The sequence below is a fragment of the Pogona vitticeps genome, chromosome 4, assembly GCF_051106095.1.
Source record: "Pogona vitticeps strain Pit_001003342236 chromosome 4, PviZW2.1, whole genome shotgun sequence".
In the NCBI taxonomy this organism is placed as follows: domain Eukaryota; kingdom Metazoa; phylum Chordata; class Lepidosauria; order Squamata; family Agamidae; genus Pogona; species Pogona vitticeps.
Genome location: NC_135786.1, coordinates 21,448,675 through 21,458,483, shown reverse-complemented (window position 1 = coordinate 21,458,483; position 9,809 = coordinate 21,448,675).

Genomic DNA, 9,809 nt, shown 5'->3' with positions numbered 1-9,809 from the left:
CTAATAACCAATCACAACACAAAGAGAGCTGGTTGGCAGATGAAAAGAAATGTGAAAAGCTCCCAGCTATGACAATCTGACATTTTCAACACTCATGGAATTGCCCGTTGTAACAAGAAGCTCTCTGTCAAGGACATTGGCAAGTCTTTGGGTCCGAGTTCCAGGCCTGAGTCCGAGTCTTTGGTACCAAGCCTGGAGTCCCAATAAAAAGAACCCCTTTTCCCCAGAAAAAAGGGAGGGTGGATGGATTCTGAGTTGCGAGTAAAGTTTGAGTTATTAAAAAAAAAAACACCAATCAACTCCGAGTTGGTGAGACTTGACAGCATGTCCCGCAACTCAAGCCCCCATCCCTGCTATCCGTAATGTACGGTTTTCTTCACTGTGAATTCAACCTGTCTTCCACTATACCTACACACATGCATATTGTTTCAAGTCTTCTTGTCTGGTGAGGTTGAGTCTGAAGAAATTAAACGTAACATATTGTTAGGTCCTAAGAGTGCTAAAATAACAAGAGAGAATTGGAGGTCACCACCCGGACACCGTGGCAGTGTTTTGCACAAGGAGATAAAATGCAGTGCCACCATACCTAGGAAGCAGCTTTATACTTTCCAATCATTGGTGTATCTAGGCCAGTACTATCAGCACTGAAAGGTAGCAGCTCTCTAGGGATTCAGGAAGATGTTTTTCCTTATGTACAGGGAGATGCTGGGATTATAATTTGTGGCCATCTGTATACAGAGCAAGTGCTCTGCTTCTGAACCACAATCACTCCTGCAATGCTCGATCTAGGTAGCTTCTGCATACCAATAATTAAACTCTTGTTTTCATCTCCCACTCTGGGGTTACCTATTGGCTGTTTCTTTTCTGAGGACCTCCATGCTGTTGATTAGTTCATCATAACCTTTTTGGAAATTATGGGAAGAGACTGTCATCTCCCCTTGGATTATTTCCTCATCCTTTGATTTTGGCCATGAATGCCTATGGCTCTTAGGCAGGATCCTGGTCTAGCCCCGCCTGGAGATGGCAGGGATTGAACCTGGGACCTTCTGCATGCAAAGCATGTACTCTACCTCTAAGCTATGGCTCTCCCTTGCACTTATTCCAGCTTTGTGCTTGAGTTAGGAGTTGTGGCATGATGGCTGGTGCTCCTGAAGGTTGGTGGCGCAGAAGGTACTGCAGCTGATGCTGGATGGTATGAAAGTGGACAGCGGCTAATACCTGCTGATGTTTCCCTCTTCTCCCTCTCTTGCTCACACTCACACAGGCTGTGAGTTCAGGAGAAAGGGAACACTAGCAGAGTCTGGACCCTCCCCCCAATGCTGCAGCCAGAAGGGGGCTGGCTAGGCAGGGTCTGAGACAGTTGAGGTGGGCAGCATATCAATTACCTTAATCAGCTCTTCTGATTCCGTGTACCGATTTCGAAATAAACCAGTCTGGACAGATTAAATCTGCACAACATGACAGCAACTGAGCAAGAGTCTGCTGGTTCCTTCCTTCCTTCCTTCCTTCCTTCCTTCCTTCCTTCCTTCCTTCCTTCCCCCCCCCCCCGTCTGTCTATCCCACCCCCTTTTCTTTTTCCTCTTTTCCACAAAGGGCACTCTCTCCTAGGCAAGCCAGCTTCCCTTCTCTTGCTTGGGAGGCAAATTCCTCTCAAACAATAATAGTGACATTGTTCCTCACTTTGTGGGCGGTTTTATGGGGCTCGCTTTGGAGAAAGGTGACTGTGGATGCCTCTTGGCCCACATGTGTTTACATAAGGAAATGCATGTGGGTTTTGGGGTGGCGCCTGGTGTCAGCAGCCGCTCTCTGTACTCCTGACCCTGACAGAGCTGCTTTCTTGCTTCTGGGTACATTTACTGCACTCCAGATGTGCGCTGGCTCCAGCGTGGCTGCGGAGCGTCAGGGATCTGGCATCCCCCAGCTCATCGGTCTGTGGGGTAGAATGCCATGGTGGTTGTTTTAAAAGCTGTAATGTTTCTCGGTAACACATCGTGATTTATTCAGCCCTTGTTTGACAGAGCTGCTTTATCAAAAGCTCATGTGAAAGGATTTCAAAAGGGGTGGGGGATGGAGGGATTGGGGGGGTAGGGAAAAGTGGGTGGAGAGAGAGAGAGAGAGAGAGGGCTCAATGCTCCTTATGTGCTAGGGAAAGAAATCCTCTCATCTGTGCACATTTCAGAGGTGTGTGTAGAGGGGAGAAGGAGGTTCGTCCACATGGCAAAGATCTGCACTTTGCTTCTGCCTTTGAAATGTGTTGGTTGTAATTTTTGGATTGATAGCAAACAGCATGGCTGGGGGAAAAATAAACATGGAAGTCAGCAAGTTCAGGGAAAATATGTCCGCCTACAACTCCGAGGCCTTACTATTTTGGATTGCAACATCTTGAATGATGGGGGATTCTGGGAACTGAAGTCCAAACAGGAATGTTTCCAAGCTTTCATGTCTAGCATGGTCTCACTCACCATATGGAAGCCTCCGGGGAGAAGGCTGGGCCATCCCTACTATTTGACAAAGTAAGGCAGTTGCTTAAGGAAGCATATTCAGGATGTTGTGAAATGACAGCAGATTGTTAGTAACAAATTGGCTACCTTTTTCTTTTTTTATTCCAGAGATATGGAGAGAGGTGTTGGCAGGACTGTCTGCTTCTGATGGCAAGCTAATCACCAGTGCTGTTATTGTAGATTTGGCTTGGCAGGATATAGTGCCATCCTTTGTTTAGCCTCAGACAGCAAAATATCTTCGGCTAGCATAGGCCATAATAATATACCACTGGATAAACGAATTTGGGAAAGTTAAAAAACTGCATGTTCATCTATGGCCAATGCCTATAAAAGCTGATGGGATATAACATCTGTTAATGTTTGCAGGATCAATATGCTGTTTAATAGATTCATCTGTTTAACTGACTAAACACTGCAAACTTACTGCAAGAGCCAAAATAAGTACCTGAGAACAAAATCAGATATATTGTAAACGGCTACATCACCACTAAGAAGCCTGTGCTTCTGAAGCCGTAACTGGGTTTTCACACCCAGTGATATGTTTCAGTACAAACAGAAGTTTCATACATGATAAACTCTTTTTTTTTTTTTTTTGTCAAACTGGCTTTCACCTATAAGGAAGAACAGGGATAATTTAGTCCCACATACTTGAAAATTCCCTCCACAGTGTGTAGCTCACGGGTCTGTATGCACCACTTCACAAGGCCAATGGAAAATGTTTGGATTTTACATCCCAAGGTACTTCCAGATGGACAGCTTCTAGTCAAAAAACAATGGCCAGAACGCTTTTGTGAAAAACTATGCATGAAAGGTCAGTCACACAAGTGATTTTTCACCATTTCCCAGCTGGTGGTTGTGTGATTGATTCCACAATCAGGGGATGACCGGGAAAGAGACAGCAAGCTGAGAAAACAGCCCACTCTGCTTCTGCAATCCACACTCTCGTATTCCTGGTCTCCATGTATGGAAAGGTGGACAGTGAAGAAAGGAGACAGGAAGAAAATTGATTCAACTGAAATATGGTGCTGGAGGAGAGCTTTGCGGACCCCTTGGATTGCCAGAAAGAGGAACAAGTGGGTCCTCGAACAAATCAAGCCTGAACTATCTCCGGAGGCAAAAATGTTGAAACTGTGGCTTTCCTACTTTGTCAGGATCCTCTGGAAAAGACAATATTGCTGGGAAAGGTTGAAGGCAGCAGGAAAAGAAGAAGACCAAATATGAGATGGACTGACTCCCTAAAGGAACCCACAGGCTGGCGTTTACAAGAGCTGAGCAGGGCTGTTGAGGACAGGACATTTTGGAGATCTATCATTCGTAGGGTTGCCATGAGTTAAATGCGACTTGATAGCATATAACAGCAACAACAATAACAAGCCTGGCCCTACCATTAGGCAAGTGTTGGGGAATGTGTGGCTCCCCAGATGCTGGGATGAAACTCCCATAGTCCCACAATATTAGCTCATCTGGTTGAAGCTCAAATCCAATAAAACCTGGAGGGCTATATTTCCTTTAGCCCTGTCTTTGAGACAGTTGCTGAACGCTAAAAGATAGCAGAGGGTACAAAGGGAGGCAGTGGCAGCCCCCAACCTGCCCTCCCTGGCCATTCTCCCTTGGAGAACACAGATGTTTATGCCAGGCTGGCGCTGTGGGCTAAACCGCAGAAGCCTCTGTGCTGCAGGGTCAGAAGACCAGCAGCCGTAAGATCAAATCCACACGACGGAGTGAGCTCCTGTTGCTTTGTCCCAGCTCCTCGCCAACCTAGCCGTTCGAAAGCATGCAAATGTGAGTAGATAAATAGGTACCACCTCGGTGGGAAGGAAAAACGGCGTTCCCTAGTCACGCTGACCACATGACAACGGAAACTGTCTTCGGACAAGCGCTGGCTCTACGGCTTGAAAACGGGATGAGCACCGCCTCCTAGAGTTGGACACGACTGGACTGAAAATGTCAAGGGGAACCTTTGCCTTTACCTTTACCTTACTTGTCCTGTGCCCTCTGATCCAGCCTGCAACCTATCAGCAGGAATGGAAGATGCTGTTTCATCTCCAGTGTTGAAGCACAGTTTAATTGCCAGTCACATTAGCTTTTGTAAGTGGAATGGTGAGTGCTCTCTTGAGTCTTCTTGACCTTTGTCCCAGGCAGCAAAATGCCTTACACGGTCCCCATGGGATTATTCTGTTATGCCCCACTTTAACAGATTTTTATGTTAAGGGAATACAGTAGATGGGAGCAGCAGCAAGGAAACACAGGAAGATTCCAATTTAAAGGTGATAGCCCCATGAGTGTAGCCATGCAGTTACCCAATAAAACACAGTATTTGAAGACCTAAACCAGGCTTGTCCAACCTGCAGCCCGAGGGCCGCATGCGGCCCAGGTCAGCTTATAATGTGGCCCAGTGCAATTTTTTATTTTTAAAGAAATTCCAAAGTTTCAAGTTATACTGCCGGTGCTTGCGGCCAGAATATGGCCGGGGCATGTCACAACAGTAGAGGGGGAGAGAGGGAAGGAAGGAAGGAGTGGTGAGGGGAGAAAGGGGGGCTGCGTGACTGCATTGCGCCGTTCCCGTCAATAGGTGGACCCCCTCCTGGCCCCATGAAGCCACCGGAGTCGAAGCTGGCAGCCTCTGCTGTCTGAGATCGCAGCTGCCGGTAAGCGTGCTTGGAGTGGGGCTGCGGAGGACAGCTAGGGCTGCCCCCCCCCATGTGGCCCAAACCAAATTTTCATCTTCTAATGTGGCCCAGGGAAGGTGAAAGGTTGGACACCCCTGAACTATAGACATCGAAATTTCCTGCTGAACCATTAGAATAGTAGTGAGCAACTATGGGCCACTAGATGTTTTTCACCTCTAGCCACTAGAGCAAATAGTGAGATATTGCGGGAGTTGCAGTCCAAAAACAGTTGGAAGACTGTCTTCAGTCTTTCTTCCTGAGGCACTAGCTTTCCATATGCAATGAACTGTTAGCATAGGAGGGCATTCCAACACACCATTCCTGTACCATGTGCTGATGTAGTATGAAACACTCCCTGAGGGGGTCTGCCCCACCTGCTTTGTGCTGGCTTGGAATTAGAATAAGGACAGGGATACTGGGAAAGGGAGTCTGTTAGAGCACAGTTTAATAGTAGAATAGTAGAACTGCAAAGCTATACAGTTCAGTGACTTAGGTATCTTGCTGTGGAGCCAGAGATTGGGAGTTCATTTCACCAAACTACATTTCAGGGTAAGATCCAACTTGTGCAGCCTTGGGGAACTGACACAATCCCAGAGCTCCCTGGGAAGAAGAGAATGGTAAACCACTTCTGAACACTCTGTATCTAAAAAACCCTGGAAAGGGTTTCCATAAATCAGAACTTACCTAACAGCATCATTATCATTAAAAAATACCAGGTACAGACAATCAAAATTATAAATACTTATTATTATTATTATTATTATTATTATTATTATTATTATTATTATTATTATTATTATTATTATTATTATTATTATTATTATTAGTAGTAGTAGTAGTAGTAGTAGTAGTAGTAGTAGTAGTAGTAGTAGTAGCAGTAGCAGTAGCAGTAGCAGTAGCAGTAGTAGTAGTAGTAGTAGTATTTTATACTTTTATCTGTAATTTATTGTGTTGTACTTGTTTTACAGCACTTTATGATATTTGATTTATACTCCAATTGTATTACTATTAATATTTTGTATATGGATTATTTTGTTATTCTGTTGTGAGTGTGTCCCAGGACCCTGGACCCTTTTTCCTAGGAAGCTGGGCTGAGGGTGAAGGTCAGGTATGTTTGCTGAGGTTTTTTTTTCTGGGCTTTCTTTTTGTCTCCTCACCACATGGCCTGGGGGTGGGGCCTAAGGGGTGGGACTTTCTGCTTTAAAAGAGTGTGTCCCAGGACCCTGGACCCTTTTTCCTAGGAAGCTGGGCTGAGGGTGAAGGCCAGGTATGTTTGCTGAGGTTTTTTTTTCTGGGCTTTCTTTTTGTCTCCTGACCACATGGCCTGGGGGTGGGGCCTAGGGGTGGGACTTCCTGCTTTAAAAGAGTGTGTCCCAGGACCCTGGATCCTTTTCCCTAGGAATCTGGGCTGAGGTGAAGGCCAGGTATGTTTGCATGGATGTTTTGCTGAGTTTTTTCTGGGGTTTCTTTTTGTCTCCTCACCACATGGCCTGGGGTGCGCGAAATTCTCAAATTCTATCTCTGGCCTTAATATGGTAAATAGGAAAGCCAATTAGATTTGCCTAAGCCTGGGAAGCGGGAAAGTTTTAAGGGTCAGATGATACTTCCACACTATTAAAGAGTAGGCGGGGTAGGTGGGGCTCGTCAGCCATGGAAGGCAGCCCATCTAGGAGAAGGAAAACTCTGATTTCAAACCTCCACTGCCTTGTGGCTATATCCACTCATGGAAAAAGGAGCTCATTTGAAGATGAGAAATTAACCTAGAGGCAAAATCCAGAGCCGGAGTCCTGGAGGCAGTTCGTGGCGTTCTGGCAACTCCTGCAACGTTGCTGGAACCAGTTGTATTGGCTCTTGCCTTTCCATTGGACCATTTCAGCAATGTGGAGAGGGGGGATCTGCTGCTTGGGTAACAGCTTATCCTCCATATTACTTTACCCGGGCTTCAAGCTCTGGAGAGGACACTCCTCGATTCAGAGCATGTTACCATAGTCTCTTGAGACTGAAGGATGCCTATATATGTTTTATTTGCTGTAAACCACCCAGAGTGGCCCTGGCTGCCAGATGGGCAATATTTATTATTATTATTATTATTATTATTATTATTATTATTATTATTATTATTATTATTATTATTATTATTATTATTATTATTATTATTATTATTATTATTATTATTATTATTATTATTATTATTATTATTATTAAGAAGTATTCAAAAACACCAAAATCATAAACACATTGACTGGTATTATATAACAGATACAAATTTTAATCTAAAACTTAATTATCTGTTAAATATTGATGCAGTATCATGCTGTTCCTAATATTGCTGGGTTTTGTTTGTTTATCATTGTTGTTGATTATGATGGTGGTGGTGGTGGTGGCGACGGAAAGTACCCCTGGGTTCATCTGTGACAGATAGCCATTCAACCTGTTTAGAATCTCCAACAGAGGGGAGCATTTCACTATTCCAGCAGTGAAAAGCTCTTACTGACCCAAAATCTTCCTAATGTTTAATCAGAATTGCCGTTCCCGTCATTTAAAATTTGTTGTCTTGAGTCCTGTCTTTTGGAACCTCAGAAAACAACCCTGCCCCTTTGGATTTCTGAAGATTCCTCTTGTATTGCACCTCAAATTTCTTAAGGCTAAACATACCCAGCTTTCTCAGTTGTTCCCCATAGGGTTTGGTTTCCAGATCCTTGACCATCATTCTCTGCACATCTTCTGGGTTGCAGATATCGTTCTTAAATTGCGGTGTTCAATGCCCTTCCAGGCATGCGAAGGATGTTCCAGGCCTTGAGTGTTCTACTGGTCAAGCAGCTGATGGTAACCATTTTGCATCTTCAAACAGTGGGCTTCCACTGATGAGCACAGGGGTGTCCTGGGGGACGCACTTGCCATGCTCTTTGTTATGCACTCTTCTACTGAGCTGTAAGTCTATGGAGTTGCCATCTGGGCCTGTTCTTGCGGCCTGCTCTAATGAAGGGATGATTTTTTTCCCCTGGACTGATTTTTGTAGCCACATCCACATCAAAAGCATTTGGATGAGTAATTCATCCCCATGACTTGCTCACATGAATGCTGGGACAGTGGCCTCCAGAATTCATCCATAACCCGCATGAAACATCTCTACAGTTACGTGGCTATGGGAATGGTTCCAGCCATCATCCTCCAGCTGCAAAGGCTTGAAAGGAGCTCATTTGAAGATGAGAAATTAAATTATAGCAATAATCTCATAATCCACATGAATTGGTTATAGAGCTGTTGCTGCTAGTGCTGCTTGTTCTTTGTCTTTCTTCTCCTGGGCAGAACTGCCGTGATAGCTATGAAGAAAGTCCAGCAGTTGATAAATGGGGCAGCTTCCAACCCGGAGATCCCCTCTTTTACCTGTGTCTACTGCAGAAACAGGACACCAAGCAGTTGCAGTTACTGTACTTTCCCCCCATATTATCCTCAATCCCATGGTCATTCCTCCTCTCCATGCTGAAAGGGGCACCTGCTTTCTACAGCAGGCAAAGAAGGTAAATGGGCAGCCCAGCAAAAAAACAGATACGAGAAATTATGGTTGTGTTATCTTATTACCTCCATAGTTCAGTAGTGGATGCACAAGATAGTGGTAGAGCACCAACATCCTGCTGATTAATCTAAAGTAATACATGTTTAGCTTTTAGGACGGTAATTCTAGAGCATGGAAAAGATTTTTTTTTAAACTAAAGCTCCCAGAATTATCTTGGCCTGCATGGTCTTACTGGCTTGGGGATTCCAACTGTGTTGTCATTCAAAAATAACATATCCAATTTCTGGTTAATTCGTAGGCTAAGGATGAATAAACATGTCCATAAATCAAAGCTGAAATTGCAAAATCTTTGTGAAAAGGCCAGTTCTTCTTAAGCATGAAATGACTTTTCAAAACATGATACAAGAAAGAAGAGGAAACTGTACCATATTTTTCCGTGTATAAGACTCCCCATGTATAAGACACCGCCCAATTTTCTAACCCCAATCTCACAAATCAATATTTTATACATTAGAAAGGATCATATTTTTATGTAGTAATTAGGCAACATTTACATGCCAGTACAGTACTATGATATTATGCATCACCCTTACCGGTCACATTTGCACTGCCTACACTAGTGATGGCTGAGCCCGAGGGTCCAAACTGCAAACAAACAAACAAACAAACAAAAACCCCAACCTGATAGGCAGCGGTGGCAGAAATGGAAGCAGAAGCGGAGGGGAGAATCCTGGGCATGAAGGTGCCTCCAAACACCACTCTGGATCCACCTCCAATTGAGCCCAACTGTGCCACTTTTTATAGCTTGGCTGTTAGGAACTTGGCCAGCCCACCATAGCCAGCAGTAGCTGCTCCAGGTCCTGGCCTACCACCCGTCGGGGTGCTAGTGCCACAGCTGCAGCCACCTCCTGCCTGGAGTAGCGATTTGGTGACTTATGCCCACAGAGAGGGCTCTGGGTGTCAGCTGTGGCACATGTGCCATAGGTTCACCATTTGCATAAGGCTTGGGATTGGAGGAGGCCTGTTTGCGGAGACAAGCTATTGGCAGTTTCGCTCATGACTGGAGGCAGACAGTTTGCAGAGACATAGGCAGTTTTGCAACTGTGCAGTTTTCTCCTCGGC